This window comes from Dipodomys merriami, unplaced genomic scaffold (assembly GCF_024711535.1).
Source record: "Dipodomys merriami isolate MVZ:Mamm:240054 unplaced genomic scaffold, mDipMer1.0.p SCAF_1, whole genome shotgun sequence".
Taxonomy (NCBI): domain Eukaryota; kingdom Metazoa; phylum Chordata; class Mammalia; order Rodentia; family Heteromyidae; genus Dipodomys; species Dipodomys merriami.
In genome coordinates this window covers 127021646-127039567 of record NW_027202270.1, presented here as the reverse complement: position 1 = coordinate 127039567, position 17922 = coordinate 127021646, and the positions used below count along the sequence as shown (strand labels likewise).

Genomic DNA, 17922 nt, shown 5'->3' with positions numbered 1-17922 from the left:
TTAATTTTAAATAAGAGTCTCACAAACTTTCCTGCTTGGATTGGCTTTGAACCATAGCCTCAGATCTCAGCCTCCTAAGTAGAATAACAGGCATGAGCTATTGATGTCTCTCTTGAATGCTTAGTAGTAGAAGCTTTGAATTGTGTGTGTGTATACAAATATTTTTCTTACTAGGGTTACTAGTAAGTTGACCCTTGATTGCTTTCCCATTCTATCTCAAATTCTTATGCCTCACAGTGCTCAGCCTTTCTCCCATCCTTAATATATATAGCGCTCAATCTTACAGCAGGACCTTCTGCACCTGTTGAACCTCTGCCTGGGATTCTTGGCCCAGGTGAGCTCCTTTCTGACATTCAGGATTCAGCTCCAAGAATGTCTTCTTCTATGACCTTCCCTGGTCATTAGGTCTGGGGTACCTTCTGTATGTCACAGAGATTCCCTGTCTAATCATCCTACTTTGTTTTCTCAAGGTCACTTGTTACCTGCAACATCCAATCTAGGTTTCCTTTTCCTTAAAAAAAAATCTGCTCCTTATTACTGACAGGTCCCTTTTTTGTCTTGATAACATCAGTGTTTTTTCTTTCTTTCTTTCTTTCTTTCTTTCTTTCTTTCTTTCTTTCTTTCTTTCTTTCTTTCTGTCTTCTTTCCTTCCTTCCTTCCTTCCCTCTCTTTCTTCTTTCTCTTTCTTTTTCTTTTCTTTTCTTTTTTTGCAGTTTCTGTGGTTTATTTAAGCACAAATAAAAGGTGTATGTGAGCCATCTATTCGCTTTCTTCACTGCTCCGCCTGACATTGGGATTGGTGACTCTGATGGCCAGCTGGGCCGCTCTTTCCACGATGGCTTTTCAGTTCATTGTGGGCGATCTCAGCGCAGTAAGACTTGTTGCACATGAGCAGCACTTGACATTGTGGACCAGGAACTTCCGGAATCCACTGGGCAGCATGTGCTTTGTTTTCTTGTTGCTCCCATAACCAATGTTGGGCATCAAGATCTGGCCCTTGAATCTCCTCCGCACCCTGTTGTCAATGGCCCTGGGTTTCCGACAGTTACGCTGAATCTTGACATATCCGTCGGACTGGTGGCAGATGAACTTCTTGGTCCTCTTTTGACGATCTTGGGCTTCACCAGAGGTCTGGGCGCGGCCATGATGCCTCGAGCAGGAGGAGAGGGCAACCACCTGCGTAGGCAGCGTCGAGGAAGAGGAAGCTGTGCTCTGTTTAAGTGTGTTGAGTGAATGAAAATGGGTGAATTGATGCAGATGATCACAAATAAGATCTGAAAGGAGATAGCGGGAACATAGACATAAAAATGGACTTCATAGATCTTTTGTGGGGAAGAAAAGAATCCTGTTGGGTTGTGATATAGCTGGTGTAGAGCAATTGCTCAGAACGCATGAAGGTTTGGGTTCAGTTAGCAGTATTGGTCTCTCTCTCTCTGTGTATATGTATACATATAATGTACATAGTGTATATATATATATATATATATATATTCCTGTCAAGGGCTCTACAATATTAAAATGAAAAACTAGCTAATCTGGGAAAAAAAATTTAAGGTACATAAAAATATAAGTTAGCTGCAGGTCAGTGGCATTTTTCAACTAAGTACAATTTGAGGAATTGTTTTAACATCCAATGCAGAATGTATATGTATGTAAATCTAGGTATACTATCTTCAAAGAAATACTGATACAAAATTTTCAGAACATGACACAAATTCATTTGGAATCATTGGTTCCTGGCAATCGGTATGCCAAATGAGAAAATCTGTAATCTAGACTATGAATGGAAGAACTACAGTTAGCTATGATGCTTATCAATATCAATGATATTATCACAATAATTTGGCAAAAGAATAATCAGACCTGAGGAGAAGCAGGTGGAAATTAAGATGCATTGAATCTTTGGACAGACCTTTTTTTTTTTAGTTTTGGGTTTTATTATTTTGAACAGGAATAAACAGAAATATACACCTGCTTAGTTACAGCATAATTCATATCCATGTTTCCATACATCAATTTATGAACTAAAGTAAGCTGCTTTTCCTTCATGTAAGAAGCATTAATTAGTTACTCAAGAAGACAGGAGAAAGGGTTGTCCCGAGGAGACTGCCTGGCCATCAGTTATACCTAATAAGTCCTTTCTACTTTCAGCTTATGTGCTTGGGCTTAGCTCAGTCAGGTGATTAGGAGTTAGAGAACTCACAGGCAGGTTTAATTGTAGGTTACATTAGGAGCAGGCCTAGGGCCTCAGGGTTATAGTTCTGTGGAGCTGGGCTTGAGTAGTATTTGTGAGGCCCTGGGTTTGCTTCCCAGCATCATAAACAAACAAACAACACTAAAAGAGGCCCTTTGTGAAGTGGACTCTGTTAAAAAGCTTCAGAGAAGAAGGCAATACCACTTTTTTCTTAAAGATAAATGGCCCCATTCAGGCTGTGGTGGCTCTGCCTATAATCTCAGCTACTCAGAAGGCTGAGGTCTAGAAGATAGAGGTCAGAAGCCAATCCAAGGCAAAAAAAAAAAAAAAAAAAAAAAAAGTTCATAAGACTTCATTTTAACCAACAAAAAGCTGGGCTGGAGGCGTGGCTCAAGTGATAAAAGTACTGACTGTGAGCAAAAAAGCCAAGGCCTGGAGTTCAAGCAGCATCCCCCCCCCAAAAAAAAAGAGAAAGTAATTGGCCCAGGTTCTGCCATATATACTTGGAGGACAATTTGTGGTCAGATGATTGACCAAATCATTACAGGAAAATTAATCAAGACAATCAATCCAGATGAGAATCTAGATTTGAGGAACTAGAGACAATGAGTAGAGTACTCCAGAGCACAGACTTAAGTTTTGAATCCTAGCTCCTTCATCTGAGGCAAATTAACCACTTTGCACCTTAGTTTTCCCATCTGTAAAATAGAGATAATTGTACCTACATCTTGAGATTATTGTGAGCATTAAGTTGTGTGTGAAGAGATTATTACTGATCTTGGACCCACAGAAGTATGGTAGAAGGGTTGGCTGTCATCCTATTTATATGTTAGGGAGATACCGGTTAGAGGACCTAGCATGGGCTTCATTTCATACAATAAAATGTTTTTGATTATCTACAGCGTGTCAAATACATTATTGGATTCAGATGTGAGAAAGACAAGTGCCTTCACAGTTTGTGGTCCAGTAGGGAGACAGAACTGTAAACACATACAATGTAATACACCTTTAACAATGGAAAGGAACAGGCCAGGGGATGGAAGAAGGAGTGATGTATTCTGTTTGAGGGAGTTTCTGGGGTGACCAGTGAGCTGTGCTTCTAAGGTGGGTGGTGTTGGCTCAATGAGCCAGAGGCAGGATGGAGAGATCCAAGGCATAGACTCATAAAACAATGAATTTGGTTTTGCTAGACCATAAAATGTGTAGGGTGGGGCAAAGGGGTGGAGAGGTGGGGAGGTAAATTACAGAACATCACAAAAGTACATTTGATTTCATTGACATCAACACTGCAGCATCAAAGTGGAGAAGGCTGGAGATGGGTCAAGAAGAGGTAACTGTGGCCAGATCACGGAGAGCTTGGTATTTATTTAGCTCAGTTGTGTAAAGGCTGAGCCAAGGCAGTGGTGATGGAATGGAGAGGGAACAAGAGGTAATTAGGGGGTACGGCTGTCGGGACTTGGTGACTGCATGGATGTGGGAGGTGAGGGAGAGGGAGGAATCCAAGTTTACTCCCAGGTTCACCAGGCTTGACACATACGCTGGCTGTAGTTTTCACCAATGACCTTGGGACTATAGAAAGCGGGCTGGGTATTGGTGGCTCACATCTGTCATCCTAGCTGTTCAGAAGGCTGGGATCTAAGGATTACAGTTCAAAGCCAACCCAGGCCTATAAGCCTGTCAGACTCTTAATTCCAATTAACCAGCAGAAAGCAGGAAGTGGAGGTGTAGCTAAATGCTAGAGTGCCAGTCTTGATTAGAAAAAAGCTAAGGGAAAGTGCTCTGGACCAACTTTAAACCTCTGTACTGGCAAGCGCATGCCCCCCATCCCTCTTCCCCCCTTCCCCCGCCTCCCACAGGACAGCCCAGGTTTGTGGGCTACAGAGGGAAGTCCCATGAGGATATTTATGTTTGCACTGCCTGTGGGATTTTCAGGGGAGACAGAAACAATTGCTCGATAGAAGTTCTTTGATAGGAATTTATAGGGTTTATCTGGAGGCTCAGGGTTGGGATGGGAGCTGGAGTGTAGGATAAAATATTGATAGCTAATATTTCACAAATGCCTGCTTTGCGCCAGCCTGTGTTATGTATTTTACAGGAAATTCCAAATCAGAGGCCATTATTTGCTTTGCTAATCATTGTACCTCTAGAAACTGGTACATAATGGGCATACAATCACTGTCTTGTTCAACGGCTATGCGTGTTCAGTCCTCACCCGGTCCTATGGGCAGATAGTGTTAGCGTCCTCATTTTACGTGATGATCTAAGAAAGACTGAGGCTGGGCACCGATGGCTCACGCCTGTAATCCTAGCTATTCAGGAGGCTGAGCTCTGAGGATCATGGTTCAAAGACAGCCTGGGCAGAAAAGTCTGCTGTGAGGCTCTTATTTACAGTTAACCACAAAAGCCTCAGGTGGAGTTAATGCTCAAGAGGTAGTCTTGAACACACAAGCTCAGGGACAGTTCCCAGGCCCAGAGTTCAAGCCCCAGAACCAGAAGGGGCGGGGGAGGGAAAGGAAAGGAAGACTGAATAATCTGAGCAAGGTGACAAACTGTTATGTATCAGGTCTGAGATCTGAATCTTAGACTGTGACTCTAAAGCCCAAAGTGCTTAATTACATTACCAGAATCCATGATGTACGTGTGTGATCTAACCCCTTGAGATAACTTCCTATGCCTGCTCAGTTATTGAGATTACTACTGAATATGGATAACATTTATGTAAACTTCATTAAAAATGATTGCTTAGGGCTGGGTATGTGGCTTAGTGGTGCTTGCCTAGCATCCATGAGCCCTGGGTTTGGTTCCTCAGTACAATATAAGCAAAAAAAGCTAGAAGTGGTACTGTGGCTCAAGTGGTAGAGTGCTGGAGCAAAAGAAGCTCAGGGGCAGTACCCAGGCCCTGAGTTCAAGGCCTAGAAATGGCAAAAGGAAAAAAAAAAAAAGATCACTTAGCTAAGCACCAAGTGGCTCATATTTGTAATCTTAGCTATCCAAGGGCTAAAATCTGAGGATCATTATTCAAAGCCAACCCAAGCAGGAATGTCCATAAGACTCTTATCTCCAATAAGCTACTAAAATGCCAGAAGTAGAGCTGTGGCTCAAGTGGAAGAATGCTAGACTTACACAAAAAAAGCTCAGGGATAGTACCTAGGCCCTGAGTTCAAGCCCCAGAACTTTCATACTTCACACAAAATAATAATAAAAAAGTCCCTTAATAAAACATTATATTTCACAAAGAAGTGAACTTAAAAAATTTTTTTTTGGTTTCTTTTTGGTGGTACTGGGGCTTGAACTCAGAGCCTCATGCTTGGGTATCCTAACACTTGAACCATGACCCAGTTCTTCTTTAAAACATTTTTTTCATAAAGCATTAATAAGCTAGTTGTTTTTTAAGTAGTTGTACAAAGGAGTTTGAATTAATATCTTTTTTTTTTTTTTTTCTGGTTGTGGGGCTTGAACTCTGGGCCTGGGAACTGTCCCTGAACTCTTCAGCTCAAGGCAAGCACTCTACCACTTGAGCCACAGAACCACTTCTGGTTTTCTGGTGGTTAATTGGAGATAAGAGTCTCATGGACTTTTCCTGCCAGGGCTGGTTTTGAACTGTGATCCTCAGATCTCAGCCTCCTGAATAGCTAGGATTACAGGCATGAGCCACCAGTGCACAGTTCAATTAATATCTTAATGAGAAAAAAACCTAAAACAAAACAAAAACAAATCATGTTTTCTATCCAAAGACACTAAAAAACTAGCTTTCCCTATTCATCCTTTCTAACTGAAACTTTACTTGTAACCATGGAATAAGGGCCTGTTTAAAGACTTAAAAAAGAATCATTTAAATCTTTTAAAAACAGATTAAATAGCTGGGCCCTGGTGGTTCGTGCCCATAATCCTAGCTACTCAGGAGGCTGAGGTCTCGAAGTAGAGTTCAAAGCCAACTTGGGCAGAAAAGTCTATGAGACTCATCTCAAATTAATCAGCAAAAGCCTGAGGTGAAGGTGTGGCTCAAGTGGCAGACACTGGCTGAGAATGGAAAAAGCCAACCAGGAGCTAGGAGCTCTGAGTTCAAGCCCTACTGCCAGTAGTAATGAACCATAAACCCCCAAACAAAAACCCCAAACAACAACAAAAACAAACCCTCAAGAATAATCAAGCTAGCAAAAAAGTACTCATTTCCTACTTTCCTTATTTCAAGCAACCAAATACTCACATAAACATATATTGACAAAGCAAACACTATAGGTTCAGGACAGGTGCAGAAAAAATGCCATAGGGCTGGGAAGGTGTCTCAGTGGTACAGTGCTTGCCTTGCATGCACGAGGCCCTGGGTTTGATTCCTCAGCACCACATAAGCAGAAGAAGCTGGAAGTGGTGCTGTGCCTCAAGTGGCAGACAGCTAGCCTTGAGCTGAAGAGCTGAGGGAAGTGCCCAGGCCCAGAGTTCAGGCCCCACGACTGAGGACAACAACAAGGAAAGATATTTACATTGATAGTAACTCTAAAAAGGATTGCAATCTTGAAACAGGATTCCTAGTTACCGATTGGCTTCCAATAGAAGGACTCAGCTATCTGCCTTAATTTAAGAGTATGTTTGTGATGGTTAAGAAAAATCTGAGATTGCTATGATTCAGAGTATCCAACCCTATAGGAAGAAGATTGCGACTCTACTCAATCAGATTTGAAATAAACTAAGAGTGACTGTACAGACAAAGACAAAGAAGTGAAAAGTAGCCTCAAGAGTTGTTTTACTGTGTCTGACCACTTGGGAGTTGTGATTAGTGCTTGAAGTTTTAGAAACTGTAAAGCAGTGCAGTGTTATGTTTAGTCATCTTATTTGGCTAATGCACATTTTAGTATAAACGAAATAATTTTTAAACTAGATTTCAACGTTATCTTTAAAAGGGAAAATTCCTTAAATTTTTTTTAAACCAAGGACCAAGGCGGGTTTGGTGGTGTGTGCTTGTAATCCCAGCTATTGTTGAAGGCATCCGTGGGAGAATCGTAGAGAAATAACTGGTTGCATGGCTAAAGCCGGGGAGTGCCTGCAGGCCCCGAGTTCAAACCCCAGAACTGCCCCCAAAACAAAACAACAAAACAACCAACAAGAAACATTAAAAGATAAGCTAGAGAGTGAACCTCTGAAATCCTTGAGGGGGATGGAGAGTTCCCCCCAGCCTTGATTACATATCAAGGCCTTGTCTGAAAACATCCACAAACAAACAAAAGCCCAACTAAAAGGCAAGGGAGGAAACAGAAGATCGCGTCAGCAGTGGTCGCGCTCCTACCCGTCCACTTCTCCTGGGAGACCTAGGTCAAACTCCCTCTCTCAAGCGGTCTAAACACCGCGTACACCTTTTTCCTTTCAAAAACACCGTCCCAGCCCCTGGCCGGTGAACCCTGCCCAGGTTCTCAGGGTCTGGATAATCAAGTCTGGGCTGCAGAAAGGTGGGGACCTGCCCAAGGTCGTCCGGCCGGGGACACTCGTGAAGACAGACCCGGGCTTCTCCTCTCCCTGCACGGGCCCCGGAGCTCCGCGGCAAAGGCAGAGCTGGCTCCCGGGGAGGGGGCCGGGGGATGTTCTCCGAGGCCTCCCGGAGGGACTCGGGCTGAGCCCTCGGACTCCCCGCCTTCATTTCCCGCATCCGCGCCACGCCCCCGCCGGCCTGCGCCAGGCCCAGGCTTCTCCCGGCCCTTCCCGGCTTCCGGCCCTTTGCTCCAGGTTGGGTCGCCGGGGCCGGCGGTGCCAGGAGCCCGCGCGCCCTCTGTTTACTGTTTGGTTTCCACGGTGACACGTAGGCGCCACCAGCGCCGCCCGTCAGCGGCCCCGCAGCGCTGCCCGCACCCGGCGCCGTGACGTCTGCCCACCGCTTCCGTTCTGCCCATATTTGGCTCAGCAGCCGCGCCGGGCGTCGAGAGGGGAGGGGTGGGGGGGTAATGAGAGCCAGACCGCCGCGCCCCCTCTGACCACGCCCCCGCAGGCCACGCCCCCGCAGGGCGGGCGGGGTCCCGGCTCCCACCGAGGCAGCCCCGGGGGCTGGGGGCTGGGCTGGGGGCTGGCGGGGGCGCCCCGCGTCCCGGGTCTCCGCTCGGGGACTGCAGGCCTGATTTGGGGGGCTGTCTCGTCTGTGCAGGGTGGGTGATCTAGCATCACGATTTTCTCTCTGGGTGCCTGGAAATCCTGGGAACAAACGAGCCGTTCCTGGCCTATTTTATAGGCTTGAATTAAAAAAAAAGAGCGGGCCCTTGGCGCAGGGGAAAGCTTTGAGCCCCGAGGTCGTGGGGTCGCCAGGGGGGTGTGGGGCAAGTGACCTTGGGCCGGGCCTGGTCACATGACCTGCGGGGATGGGTCCCCCGCACACTCCCACCCCGGGGGCCTCGGAGGCGGCGGGACGCGGGAGGGGCGCCAGGGGACCCCTCTCCACGCCGGGGCTCGGGTGTGCGTTGCCGTGCGCCTGGCTCGGGCCGGGCGCTGTGAACTGGGGTGAAATGATGACGGAATGGGGCCGACCCCCCAAATGCGCGCCCTGCGCGGCGGCGCTGCTCGGTTGCTGATGCAAAGCGACGCGCGGGTGTGCAGGGCAATCAACATTCCCGGGCGGAATCCGGTGAGATTCCAGAAGTCTCTGCGGAGCCGTGGGCGTGTGGCGGGGCGGTGGGGGCGGGGGCGGCCGCGCGGGCAGTGCCGCAGTGGCCGGGGGGCCGGGCAGCCGGGCGCCGTGGCCCGGAGATGCGGGGGGACAACGCTCTAGAATGCCCGTCACCCCTCTGCCTGCGCGCCCCGGGCCCCCCGGCCCCCTGGCCGGAGGAAGGTCAGCACCGAGGGCACGTCAGGGATCGATCTCGTGTTAAACTGGTTGGTTTCCCCAACCGGGAAACTAAGGCTCAGGGAAGTTGGCAGAGCTAGTTGGAACCACTTCGGGCGGCTTTCTGCCTTCCAGCGGCGGCGCTTGCAATCCCGCACCGGCGCGGGTCTCAGCTTGGCGGGGGGCGCGGTCAGGGCCACCTGAGGGATGCGAGTGGCAGGGGCACAGACACCCGCGGGGCACAGCGTGGCACCGCGGGCCGGGTCGAGGCCCATCCCTGTGCGCGCGCGCGTGCGCGTGCGCGCTCCCCTGCAGCTGCTAGCATTTAACTTGATGTAGAGCAGAGAAGGAGCAGAATCGCGGTCAGCTGATGCTGAAAGCCAGACTAGAGTTAGCTGGTCACTCTTCTTGGTGACCCGGGCTACGCAGGAACTCTATCCGCTGGCCTGCAGCCGAAGGCCGACGAGCCCGAGCCCCAGGGAACGAACCCGGGCCCTGCAGCCTGGAGGTTATTTCCAGGTGCCAGGAGGTCCAGGCTGTGGGAGTGACTCCTGGATGTGTGCTGTCCATTTTCCGTTTAGCCTCACCCACCCTCCTCCCACAGCCTCTCTGTCCTCTCACCCCCCACGAGGAGCACGAAGCCGTGGACACAGGATGGACGGGCTCACCGCCACCTGCCCTCCGGCCCGGCGCACTGGCTTCAAGGGAGGAAGGCTCTGCGCTCCTCCACCTCGGCGCCCGGGGTCCGGCGAGCTGCGGCTGCAGAACGCCAGCTCTGCCACCTGGTGGTCGTGCACGGCGCGGCGCCGCTTCCCATTCCAGAAGCGTCTGCGGGCTTTGGAGCTTTCCACCCTTCACGCTGATGAGCAGAGCAAAACGCGATGGAGAAAAATCTAAAACAAAAATCAAGCACACAAGCAACTCTATTTCTTTTCTTCGTGGTTTATTTATGAGGATCTGGCGCATGTAGGAGACAAGTCTGTAGTTGCTCTTGCCAGGGCTTTTTTGTTTTGTTTCAAATAAAAACCTGCTTCTTCCTTTCAAACCTCATTTCACATTTCATCTCCTTCAAAGTAATTTTTCTGACTCTCTCAGCATTCTACTCCACACAATCCCTAGTGTGCACAAACAGGCTGACTCCTCCTTCTCCTTTTCTTCCTCCTCCTTCACAGGATCTTGAGATATAGTCTAGGCTGACCTTGAATTTGCAGTCTCCTTCCTGCCTCACACCTGGGATTACAGCTGTGAACTACCATGTCCAGTCTATATACTGTCTTCTTTACTAATTTCATTAGGTAGAGCCATGTCTTGTGTCTTTTGTGTTTATAGACCCAATTGTGCCCACTACAGGGCTAAGGACAAAAATGACTCCCAAGAAGCCATTGTTTATTAACATTCATTTATACAGAAACATCTCTGAGACTTTGCATGTACACATCTTCTAGCACTTTTAGTTCTTTGGCCCTGGGGAGGAGGAGAGGTCTAGATCCTGATCTAATCAACTGGAGCCTTGCACAATAAGGAGTTTCACAAAGCAGTTTCACAAGAACACACAAATACCACCCAGAGTGGGATGAGGAAGTCTGAAGTTTGCAGAAGACTTTAGAAAAATGAGGAGGAGTGACTTAAGGAGGGAGAATTAGGAGGGGGTGTGGGGAGGGTTCTGGGCCCTTTGCTTTGCTCCACAGACAGCTTCATGTTCCAACCACATTATTTGCTGTGTGACATTGGGTAGGTTTACTTTCTTCTCTGGGCCTCAGTTTTCTCTTCTGCACAAATAAGTGATGCAATGCGTTTGAACCGCATCACTATTTGTGAAGTGTTAGAACAGCATTCTGACACACACAGCACTGTAGAATGGCCTGCACGTGTGTTTCCAGCTGTCTTGTGGATGGAATAGGGAACATGATACAATCCCCGGATCCCCTTTGGCATTGTTCTCTTGGGGGTCCCTCAGGTCCCATTTCTCAATAAGTAGCTCTGTGTATTTGGGGGATCACTATTCTGTGGAGCTTTGGTTGTCTGTAGGGATGATTGTGTGTGCTGTGAAAAGTATGGCTACGTGTTTATCAGATGCCTGGCCCATTAGGAGCTTAGTAAACAGAAGCTAGTTACTCTATTAAAGGAGACTAGACATTCCCAAATCTTTGACGTTTCAAGAAAGATTGGACTCGGTGAATGGCGGTGAGGCCGCCAGGCTCTGCTTACAGAGCGTGGCAGGGCCATGGAGCTGGGTCAGGGCCACTGACAGCTATCAGAGCTTCTGAAGCAACCAGGAATGGGCCAACTCGCCCATCTCTAGAAACGTTTTCTGCCCCAGGGCTGTGCTGAAGGTGTGGACCCAAGTGTGGCTGGGAGCCAGGAGCTGTAGCCCCTCCTGCCCTGCTTTCCCAGGAGTGGGGGCTTGAGCAGGAGCGGGTGTGTGCTGGGTGGGCCTTGGCAACTGGTTCTTGATGCTTGTGTGCATGTGTGGGAATGGCCTAAGGCCCAGAACATGAAGTCCTGGGCTAGGAGTAACCCATCCACACAGCGCCGCCCCCCCCCCCCTTCCCAGCTCTGACTGAAGATGTCCCAGATTGATTGCCTGCCACTCTCCCAGGTGTGTGTGTGTGTGTGTGTGTGTGTGTGTGTGTGTGTGTGTGTGTGTGTGTGAAGAGCCACAGGAATAATCACAATTCCCCTGAACCACACGGAGTGGAAAAGTACTCAATGGGCCATGCAAATGGGTGTATGATTTCTTCCAGTTCTTTCTGAAGAAGGAAGCAGGGTTGCAAAAGCGAAGGAGAGGGTGTTGCAATCTTCCACGTGTGGGGAATCACACAGCTCTTCCCCACATGGCCCAGCTCTGTCCACACGAGGGGTTCGGTGCTTCCAAACAGACGGGGGCTGGGAGTGTCCCACTGCTATTCCTGCGTCCTGAATGCAGCACAAGATCCAGGCAGCACAAGATCCCCCATTAGAGGAAGCGAAGCCTCCTTCCCAGTTAGATCCAAGTCATGGAAACAGGCTGGGTCCCCATGAACAAGAGAAAAACTGGACAGTAGAATGGACCCTAAAAATACTGTAAGCCTACCAAAAAAATCCCCAAGGGGAGAATATCAGTTGTCCCTTAGAGAGAGGCAAGGAAGGCTTATTTGTGTTTTCTTTTCTCTATTTAAAGTGTTTTCAGCATTGCTTGTTTTTAAAAATATTAAGAGAATGTAATAAATGAGATGACCCCACCCCCATCCCCGCTTTCTTCTCCTGGCTTCGCCCTCTAAAAAAATAGATGTTCCTGGTTTTAAAAAATCCTTTGAAAATCTGGATAGTTACAAGAAAAAATAAAACTCAACTGAAATCCCATCAAAAGGATAAAAAGTGTTGGCAGTTTTCTTTTCTGCCAGTACTTCTGTTTCTGCCCAGGCTAGCTTGGAATCTGGATCCCTAGATCTCAGCCTCTTAGGTAGGTAGGATTACAGGCCTGAGCCACTGGTAGCCCCCGCACCCCCCCCCCCCAAGATTGCTTGGCTTCAGGGCCTTTTGTGTTCCTTAGGAACCTAATCATGTTAATAGTCAACTTCGTTGGCAGTTATGAATATCTCCTAATGGAATCAATTGTTTGGTGTTGAACCTTTGGGTTGTCTCTGTAGTGTGTTAAAGGCATGCGATCAGTATCTTTGCAGCTGAGTTTTGTACATATGCAAGATTAGTTGTTTAGGAGTGGGTCAGAGGCAGTGCTCCTTCAAAGGGCTTTCGAAATAGAGCTGTGTGATCAGCACTGTGCCAGGTAGCATGCTAAGCAGTCCCTGTGGTCAGATAGGAAGGAGGTTTGCAGATAGCACCCGAGTCTAAAAATCACACACCTGAAATGCTTCAAAATCTGAAATGTCCAAACCCAGCGTAGTGGTACGTGCCTGTAATCCCAACACTCAGGAGACTGAGGCAGGAAGATTGCAGGTTGAAGGAAGCCCGAAGCTACATAATGAGCCTCTATCTCACAAACAAAACAAAATCAACAAGAAATAAGCAAAAACAAACAAAATGACACAACACACACACACACACACACACACACACACAACCAAAAAACATCAAACAAACTAAAAACAAGCTGGGCACTGGTGGTTCACATCTGTAATCCTAGCTTGTCAGGAAGCTAAGATCTGAGGATTGTTGTTGGAAGCCAGCTCCAGGACCTGCACCACATACCACACACACACACACACACACACACACACACACACACACACACACACACACACACACACACCACACACACACACATACACACACACACACACACACCTAAAAACAACAATAAACAGACCAAGAAAACCCTCAAACCTCTCCAAACTATCTGTACTGATATGAGGCCATCAGTAGGAATTGTAGTCAAAATGGAGGCATACCAAAAATATTGTATAAAGTAACTTTTGGGGCTGTTTTATACGGTATTTATGAGACAACAATGAATGGTTCCTTTAGACCTGAATCCTATTCCCGAGACATCTCACGTACACGCAAACATTCCAAAACCCAAAGCACTTCTGGTCTTACACACTTGCTGGCTGCTAGCTGTCGAATTGGAGAAAGTGCCCTCAGCTAGCAAACTGGAGCGATCGTTTTGAAGACTGACTGGCAAGATGGTGTGAAGTGAGAGCTGTTAATACATGGTGATGGCTTCTGACTTCCATATAGTTCCTCATTTTTTCCAGGAAGAGAAAGCTGTCTTGGAGATTGAGGCTATGGTCTGGACCAGTCCTGAGGAATCTCCAAGCAGGTGAGTGGGGGGAGGTTCTGGAGAATGGACAGAGAGAAAGAGAGATGGGAAAGATGACTGGAGGAGAAAACAGGTTGGGGATGGGGGAGATGAGCGCTCAGTGGACATAGGGCAGATGTCCACACAGCTCATTGGGAGACAGGACCCTGGGCAACAGAGCCAAGTAGCAGTCATCTGACGGCCAGGGAGGCTAATTCTGTAAGGTCCCAGGGCATGCTCCCTGCGTCCCCTGGTCCCTGGCCCCTGGGGACTGCTGCTTTCTGCTTCCTCTTAGCCTCCTCTTGCCTGCATCATGCCTGTCTTTCAGTTCCTTGAGTGTGTCCAGTTCCTTCCTGGGGGATGACCTTTGTATACTTTGCTCCCCTGCCAGAAACTCCAACTGTTTTCGGGGCTGCGTCCTGGGTATCCTTCAGCTAACGCTTGAGAGGACCTGTCCTGTCAATCGGCCCCTCTTCCCTCCTCCTCACACCTTTACTTTCTAAGGCTCCTCTCTCTGTACCTGCACAGCAGCGCCCAGGTTTTGTAGCTGTGTGTTTGTGGAAGGGTGCAGCCTTGGTGTCTCTATCAAGGAGCTGCAAGCTCTCCGGGGCGGGGGGGGGGGGGGGGGGCAGGAACAGGTCTGCGTTTTGTACACTACTGTCTTATTTATTGGAATGGAAGAAGAACACACCAGTGGTTTCTTTCCTAAATTTATTTTTGTGCTGGTACTAGGCTTGCACTCAGGGCCTTGTGCTCTTGCTTAGCTTTTTGTGCTCAAGGCTGGTGCTCTACCACTTGAGCCACACCTCTACTTTTTGCTGGTTAATTGGAGATAAGAGTCTCTCAAATTTGTCGTCTCTAGCTGGCTTCAAACTATGACCCTCAGATTTCAGCTTCCTAAGTAGCTAGGATTACAGGCATGAGTCACTGCATCCCACTAGACCAGTTATTTGTGACATATGAGATCCTTTGATGCCTCCTCTTGTGGCTTTCATTCCTCTTTTCCTTTCCTCTCCCTTCCTTCCTCCCTCCTTCCCTCTCTCCCTTCCTTTCTTCTTCCCTCCCTCCCTCCCTTCCTTCCTGGTACTGAGGATTGAACTCAGGGGCATATGCTTGCTAAGCAGGTGCTCTAGTACTTGAGCCATCTCCAGTCTCTTTTTATGTTGATTATTTTTGCTTTATATCTAAGCTGGCCAGCAATTCTCCTACTTTTATTTCCCTGTCTTACTGAAAATGACAGACACGGGCCCCATTACCCATTCTTTGTGCCATTGTGCTTTCCTGTGGTTGGGGTAAGAGGTTTGCACCATTGTGCCAAGCCAAGCCACTGAATGAGATGGAGTTTATATATATATATATATATATATATATATATATATATATATATATATATATATATATATGGAGAGAGAGAGAGAGAGAGAGAGAGAGAGAGAGAGAGAGAGAGTCCTAGGGCTTGAACTCAGGTCCCTGAGCTTTTGTGCTCAAGGCTAGCCTTGAGTCACAGATCTACTTCTTGCTCTTTTTGGTGGATAATTGGAGATAAGAATCTCACAAAAATCTGGGCGCTGGTGGCTCATGCCTATAATCCTAGCTACTCAGGAGGCTGAGATCTGAGGATCATGGTTCAAAGCCAGTCTGGGCAGGAGACTCCATGAGACTCTTATCTCCAATAAACCACCAGAAAACCGGAAGTGGTACTGTGGCTCAAGTGGTAGTGCGCTTGCCTTGAGCTGAAGAGCTGAGTTCAAGCCCCATTACTGACAAAAAAAAAAAAAAAAAAAGAATCTCACAAAATTTCTTGCCAGGGCTGGTTTCAAATTGTGATCCTTAGATCTCAGCCTCCTGAGTAGCTAGGATTACAGGCATGAGCCACCAGAATCCACTCTGTACTGGTTATGGGGGTACTTTTTAACTTGCACATTCTGGCATGAGAGGCCTAGGGAGGGTATGGAAACAGCTCTAAGATGTGCTGAGTGCTGTTGATCCCTGGACCACTCTGAGCTGCAAGGCTTCTTCACTGCAGCCTGGTGTTTTTGGCACTGTGATTTCTGCACTTAAGGTTGAGTTACAGCGACCCCTTTTGGCCACTATGGGGTACAACACTCTCCCATCAAATTGATGACAGTAGACATGGATTTTCAAACATAAATTTCCTTGGGAACAAGGTCTTCCAATAAAAGGTACTTGATATCCTGAGGCAAAGGTATTCCTGGAACTAAAAGACAGTACAGTAGGTGGAGAGCCTTTACACTTAACTAATGAGCACTTTTCTTTCCCCTTTGCCTGTTTGCCTCCCACTCCCCTCCTTCAAACAGCAGAAAATTGATTAAGAATTGCATGTGCATTTTGCCAGAATTAGTTTATTTAATTTCCTATATATTTTGTAATCCAAGCTACATAGAAGGCTGAGATCTGAAGATCAGAGTTCAAAGCCAACCCCGGCAGATCAACCTGAGAGATTCTTATCTCCAATTAACCACCAAAGACCCCCAAAGTGGATTTATGGCACAAGTGGTAGACCCTCAGTCTTTGAACAAAAAAGCTAAGGGATAGTATCTAGGCCTTGTGTTCAAGCAAGTGCGCATGTGCACACACACGCGCGTGTGCACACACACACACACACACACACAAACTGTGGCAAAATACCCATTGCAGCCCTTGACTACTGTCCATCTCTAGAACTGTTTCCATCAAAAACAGATTCTGTATGTATTCAAGAATAACTTCCTGTTCTTTCCCTTTGGCCCCTGCCCCAACTGCCATCCATCTCTATAATTGAGATCACTCCTGGGACCATATAGAAGTGGAATCATATGGTATTTGTCTTTGTCCTCCCTTTTTCTTTCCTTTTTCTTTTTTGTCAGTTGTGGGGCTTGAACGCTGGCCTTGGGCGCTGTCCCTCAGCTCTTCAGCTCAAGGCAAGCACTCTGCCTCTTGAGCCACAGCGCCACTTCCGGTTTTCTGGTGGTTTATTGGAGATAAGAGTCTCACGGAGTTTCCTGCCCGGGCTGGCTTTGAACCACGATCCTCAGATCTCAGCCTCCTCAGTAGCTAGGATTACAGGGGTGAGCCAGCAGCACCTGGCTTTCTTTCCTTTTAGGCTATGATTGTGATTAGATGATTTTGTGCTAGTATTAGGGCTTGAACTCAGGGCCACGGGGCTTTTGCTCAGCTTTCTTGCTCACAGCTGTCACTGCACCACTTGAATCATTCCTTCACTCTAGCATTTTGCCAGTTAATTGTAATGGAGGCTTACAGACTTTTGACTTTCCTCAAACCATGATTGTCCAGGTTTCAGGCTCCTGAATAGCTAGGAATACAAATGTGACCCAACAGTGATTGGCCTGGTTTTTCCCCCTTTTATTAGCATACATTAGTTGAACAAGGGGGTATTCATTGTGACATTTCCACACATGCATTAATGTTTCAGCAGATTTCATTGTTGTATTTTTTTTTTTGTCGGTCATGGGGGCTGAACTCTGAGCCTGGGTGCCATCCCTCCTTCAGCTCAAGGCTAGTGCCCTACCACTTGAGCCACAGCACCACTTCTGGCTCTTTTCTGCTTATTTGGTGCTGAGGAATCGAACCCAGGGCCTCATGCATGTGAGACAAGCACTCTACCACTGAGCCAACTTCCCAGCCCTGTTCTATTTTTTAATACATGCAAATAAAAAGCTTGCTTTACCCAGTGCTGGTGGCTTACGCCTGTAATCCTAGCTACTCAGGAGGCTGAGGTCTGAGGAACGCAGTTTGAAATCAGCCCAGGCAGAAAAGTCCCTTGAGATTCTTATTTCCAATTAACCATTCAAAAACCAGAAGTGTTACAGTATCTTTACAATAAAAACAATTAATAAAAAAACATAAAGGAAGCCGGGCGCTGGTGGCTCACTCCTGTAATCCTAGCTACTCAGGAGGCTGAGATCTGAGGATCGCGGTTCAAAGCCAGCCCGGGCAGGAAAGATCGTGAGACTCCTATCTCCAATAAACCACCAGAAAACCAGAAGTGGCGCTGTAGCTAAAGTGGTAGAGCACTCGCCTTGAGCTAAAGAGCTGAGGGACAGCGCCCAGGCCCAGAGTTCAAGCCCCACGACCGACAAAAAAACAAAAAACAAAAAACAAAAAACATAAAGGATGTGACAAATGTAAAAATATAACAACCAGAAGTGGTGCTGTGGCTTAAGTGGTAGA

General features: G+C 47.5%; 1 pseudogene; it reads right to left on the bottom strand.

Annotated features, from left to right (window-relative positions):
* Positions 1 to 759: 759 nt before the first annotated feature.
* Positions 760 to 1145, bottom strand: LOC138805567 (large ribosomal subunit protein eL32-like; annotated as a pseudogene).
* Positions 1146 to 17922: the final 16777 nt, after the last annotated feature.